The following is a 6,000-nucleotide window of genomic DNA, read 5'->3' on the forward strand; positions in this document are numbered from 1 at the left end:
CACAGATATTGTGGAGCAGAACCACAGAGTAATGCCTCCATAATTGTAATGCCACAGAGTGTAATTGCAGGCGCAATGCTAGGAAAGGGAACCAGGATCTTTTCTCCACAGAAGCGTTGAGGAAGGAACTTCAGGGCAATTGCTGAAGGATTAGTTAAATAATAGAGTTTATACAAAAAAAGCCACTTTTGTGCTGTGTTTAGGCTTGTACAGGTGAGCTGATTCAAAGCTCATCCAAGAAGCTGGCATTTCTTTGGCTGCAAATGCTTTGGACAGACCCTTGCTTACTCCCAGCTCTTTCTATTTCAGAGCCCACTAGATAACTTGCTCAACATGTGAAGCCTAATCCCTTGCTTTTCAGTTTTAATGACTTTGGGTCTCAGTCTCATCATGACCCACCGGTAGGGAGCCATCCCTGGCTCTGGGACAGGGTAGAGATGCCCTGGCACAAGTGCACCAGTGTCCATCCCAGCACTGACACCAGGGCTGGGCCACCAGGACTGGGCCATCAGGGAGGCCAGGTGCAGCTCACTGCTTGCCTTTCCTCTCTGCACACACAGCTCTGTTTAGCCCTGGGCCAGCTGTGGGTGCTGAGTGGCAGGAAGGAGGCAGTGGTAGAGAAAGAAGAGGAAGAGGAGGAGCAGGAGGAAGGCAGTGATGAGGATGGGACCTCGTCATTCTCATCTGGCCCACCAGCTCCTGCAGTGCCACTTCTGGGTTAGTTGTGTTGCTGCACCCCATGGTAGGGCAGGAGAGGTTCCCAGCCATGCACACACCACTCTGGGAATGATCTCTGCCTCCCCTGGCAGGGAGTTGATGGGGACATTTCCATGTCCTACATCCCCTGGTCACATTTTGGTCCCCAGGTGGGAAGGATAAAAGCTGCTGTTATGCCATGGCAGCTCAGAGGGAGCCATGGCTCGGGCAGCACCTCTGTCCTACCCCCATGGGCCTTTGTCCTGCCCCTGTGTCCTTTCCCACGGGGCAGGGCTGTGCAGACACATCTGCCCTTGGGCTGGGGGAGCACCAGGGCCTGGCACTGGTTCTCCTCTCTTTCTGCAGCTCCCAGGCACTGAAGGAGCTGTGGGTGGGAACATTACAGGAGTAAGCTGGGAAATGCTCTAGGAGCAGACAGACAGAACACAGCTCCCCAGCTGGGCAGAGGTGCCCGTGTGTTTGGGGGTGGTGCTGAGCACAGCTGTCTAAGGATAAGCAGCTGGGGTCTTATTCAGCTCTCTCCCTGTCCCTTCCCACTGCACAGGACAAAGGGAGTCCAAGTGACCTAACTGCTAAGTGTCTAACCCCTGGAGAAGGAGGTGAGCTGCTGCCATGCAGTGTCTGCTCTGGGCTGTGTCCCTGGGCTCTGCTCCCGCAGCTGAGCAGCAGAGGCATCACTGCTCCCCTTCTTCCACTCCTTGTCTTTTACCCAGTGGAGGATACATAGTGCCATGAGTCTGGAGAGGCTGGCAGAGGTGAGAATGGCTGCCCTGTGGCTGGGCTGGGGTGCCAGGGGTGTGTCACTAATGGGGTGAACGGGTGTGGGAGGGATGAAGGGTCTGTGGTGCCTTTTAGCAAGCAGAGGGTTTGGAGAGCCACCAGGAACACCAACCAGCATGTCCTTGCCAGTGGCACTGGGGGAAATGCTGTTGTGCAGAGCAGAGAGCCCAGGAGGGCAGAGGGTCCTTGTTCTGCCATGCTCAGGCTGCTGGGGCTGGGTGGCAGCTCCCCAGTGCCCCTTCTGTTCCGGGGCTGCTCTGTGATCAGCCTGGTTCTTGCAGGCTGAGCCCAAGCAAGAGCCTCCAATGGCCCTGTCTGGCAATGGAGGACAACTTGGCTGCTCAGCAGGTGAGTTTTGGAAGGAAAGGCAAGCTTGTGCTCTGGCTGAGCTGTGCTCACTTGTCCCGTGAGTGTCACTGTGCAGGTGTGGGACCCCAAGGGAGGACATCACCGGGACAAGCAAAGACACACGTTGGGTGGTAGTCACTGGATACAGTTATGGGGGAGCAGAGAGCCTCCACAGCTGCCCAGGGCTTGGAGGAGGGCAGGGCAAGGGCTGGGACAGGCTGTCCGAGTGACACATCAGCTTTCAGGAGTCTCTGAGCCAAAGCCGCAGCTCCAGCTGCCAGCTCCCTGCCTGTTCTGTCACGTTGCTCAGCACAGCAATGTCCTCTGATGGGCTTTTGGGATCTGTGGAGGTCCTCTGGTCCTACTCCCCTCCTTGAGCAGGCTCACCCAGAACAAGCTGCCCAGGACAGTTCATCCACTGGTAGCTGTAGGAGTCCAAGAGATTTCTTTCAAAGCAGGACATTTATCTTCCTCCATCCTTCATGTTTACCAGTGAGCTGAAGTTGAGTGGTTGCTTTAGTGCCACATCAGTGCAGTATTGGAGTGCACTCCAGTGCAGCTGGAGTGTAAAGGAGCCAAAGGAGACTTTTGCAAAGGTCTCTGAGTTCCTGCATTTTTTGTGAAAAGGACAGATTTTTAACTATCACTTCTCCATTAGGCACGGCATTGCCCAGAATCTGCAATTAAAGCAGTCACTCAAAATTGAAAGCTCTTCTTTCTCTTGGACCTGCCTTAATTCCAGCATCTTGGGGATTGAAACCTGACACAGCTGGTCTGCCAGAGACGTTCCCATGGCTTGGCTGGTGTGCACCAAGGAGAATCTGTCTTCAGCCACCATGGTCATGTCCAGGGAAAACAGCTTGTGCTCCTGACCAGGCCCTTGAAGGGAGAAAAGAGCAGCAATGCAGACACAACATTTGCCCCCAGCCCAAGGCATCAACTGCTCAAACCAGCCCACTGTGACTGTCTGTGCTGCTGGGCTTGCAGGGGTTCAGGGCACACAGGATTCAACCTGAATTACCTCCATGAAACACAGCTGTCAGGAGCCTCAGTACACGAGGACCCAGGAACTGGTCAGGGAAATCACTAACCCAGGACATGGAAAGCTTTCAGCAACTGTGCTATCCTGGAATAGACTGTGCCATGTGCATCCATTTATCTTAAAAAACTGTTCTCCTAGAAAAAGAGGGTTTCTCCTGAAAAAGACTTTTCCTGGGGAAGAGGCACCAGGGAGGGTTTGAGAGGCAGGAGGACTTCACATAGCACAGGGAACCAGATGTTTTTTTCTTGTTTGCTTGTTTGTTTTGGAGGTAGTGTTGTTGTTTAATTAAAGAAGAGGGTGCAGGGAGAGCAATGATGTTTGGTATAAATTCTCACCAGGCTGAACAAAGACACCAAGCCATGGGTTACGGAACTCTTGTAGTTCATTGAACTCCAGCAGCCAGCCCACTACTGAGACTCAAAAGGTGTTGACTAACGAGCCCTTAAATTTGTACTATAGGCTTCCACATGTGGTGGCTAACAAGCTTTTAATTTTGTACTGCACACTGCCATAAACTTTCAAGTCCTCAAAAGAAAATTCTCAAAGGTGCTGGCTCACAAGTCACAAAACACTTCCACAAGCTCTCCATTCCCACAACAAACAGTATGGAGTATGGAATAGAAAATGACAGCCATGCTTTGCCCAAGCAAAGCAAGGGAGAAGAGAAATAAAGGTGGAGAAGAAAGAACAGAGAGTATCAGCAGTCCAGAGCTGGGGCAAACAGTGAGAGTGAAAGAGAAAGAGAGGGGAAAAAAAGAGAGCGAGGGGCTCTGACCCACTTCCTTTCATAGTTAACCTGGTGCAGGCCTCTTATCTAAACCAGATTTTTCTCACCCTTTTTTTCACATAAGCACAGGCAGCCCTTGCAACCATCCTCCAAGGAGTGAGTCCAGGGTGAGACCTGAGCACAAGTCTCCAGGCAGAGCAGGAAGATGGCTCAGTTCAGCACTGCCCCGCCTCCCCAGGACCTTCTGCTACAGCAGTCACAATGTTCTATTATACTTGGGGCTTCACTAGTCCACAACTGGAAACAAACTGAAGTGCATAAGTGCTGTAACATAGAATCCAGTGCAGAAGGATTTCAAATCGATCTGTATGCTTCTATTCCTTTGAGCTCAGGCTGCTTACTCAAAATAAATGCTAAGTGGACTGAATTAATCCTGTGCTCCTGTCTTTTCATTTCACCTCTTCTACTCTAGTGGATAGCCTTATAAACATGCACAAACATGCAAAACGTCCCTGGACTGGGAACTACATCCTCAAATCTGTCGTCTTCACCATGTTCTTTTGGACTCTCATACTCTGCCACAGTTTCATGTGCTACTGAAAATGTCTGTTATTGCAGATTATTGTATGCTGGCCACAGGAAACGTTCTAAAAATCTAAACGATCGGTTTCTTATGGGCTTTTTTCCTGCTTGCACAGATCAATCAGATTTCCATCAAATGAATCTGCTGCTGTGGGACTTCTACAGGTTTCAGTTCTCAGTATTTTCCTCTGGGATTCAATCAATTTGAGTCTAATGCTTAGGCTCATTTCAGTGATTAGTAAGTCTCCTATTGAGTGTAACTGGGTAGACCCTGGGCACAGTTCAGATTTTCAACTAATGTACAGAATAATTTGTTACAGATAATGTTGCAGAACAATTTAATTGATTCCTTTATGCTCACCATCTTGCTGAGATAGACCATGTCTTCTCAAATTTGCTCTTTATTTTGGAATTTATATGGGCACCTCATTGACCTCTATCTTAACTGGGAAGTTAAAGCTGGCCTCAGTGATAAGTCAGGCTGGCCTGAGTGAAGCCTTTGCTTTCTGATCTTTTCTGAGAATTAGATTAAAAATGTATGGTGGCACACCGCAGCCTTCTTCCACGCTCCCCTTTCATATTTCTGGGTGATATTGCCTGGAGTGGAATAAGCTACTCTAATCTTTTCAGGCTCTTCCTTCTCTACTATATTTGCCCCCCAAAAAAGCTGTTGATCAGGAGAAGGTGTTATGATGTGCCTGACTTCAGCACATGGGAATTTGTTTTTGTTCATTGTCACTGGTGCAGGCACTGTACAGACCCAAGTGGATCTGCCACCTGTAGAGAGGTTGCTCCTTGGGGACAATATGGAAAAAGCGCTGAGGTACCTGGAGACAAGACAGCTGGGACGGTGATCTTTGCCTGCATTTGGGTGGTGATGCAGCCTTGAATGCCTAAGGCACACATGGCACTCAATGAAATAATTTGCATGTGCTTGATGAGAAAAAATAAAATAAGTAGGGTTCTGATACAAGTGGCAGCTAACAGACTGTTATTTACCTCTCCCAAGGAAATTAGGTAGTGCATCAAAGCATGTAGATGTGTGCTTTTCCCACTCTATTGCTTTGTTTCATTCCCACAAACCACAAGAAAGTTAGAGCTGAAAACTGAAATGAAGAGGTGTCTTTATTAATAGTCTTTTAATGGCACAGGAACAGCTGTTAATACGTTGAAAGAGAAAAAGTGAAAATGTGAAAATGGACCCATTAATGCATGAAGAGAGGCAAAGGAATCAATGAGGGATCTCCAGTGGTTGAGTTGCTGGCCTTCTTTTTCATCTCCTTTTTTTAATTGGTCTTTAACAGGGAGAGTGGTACGGACAATTGGAAAGGAATAGAAGCTTGGCCAATACAGCTGCTAATGAAGGCCAGGTAAGGAAATACTTTGTTCAACTCTGAGATAGGTTGGGATCAGCAGATCTGGACAATATGCTTCCCAGGTTTTTAATTTAGCTAATGAATTGACTCTGTCGCTGGCAATTAATTTTGAAAAGTGGAGGAAAACCAAGGTAGTCTCAAAGGATGGGGGGGGATTAAATACAGTGCTAACCTTTACTGCAGAGGGGAAAAGTCACATTGGTAGGTCTGCATTTCAGCATCAGCAAAAAAGTGAAAGAGAACAAGTCAAACAGAAGACTTTGTGGAAGCACAGCGAGGTGTGAGACCTGAGGGTGTGATACCCATGGAAAGCACATTCTGCTGATAAAAGACTCACAAACCTCAAGCATTAAGATATCCATGCCAGGAAAAATGTATTACCTGTTTGGGATCTAATTTCGACTGTTTAGATGTTGGGAATGACCCAG

Source organism: Haemorhous mexicanus, chromosome 3 (assembly GCF_027477595.1).
Source record: "Haemorhous mexicanus isolate bHaeMex1 chromosome 3, bHaeMex1.pri, whole genome shotgun sequence".
NCBI classification, from domain to species: domain Eukaryota; kingdom Metazoa; phylum Chordata; class Aves; order Passeriformes; family Fringillidae; genus Haemorhous; species Haemorhous mexicanus.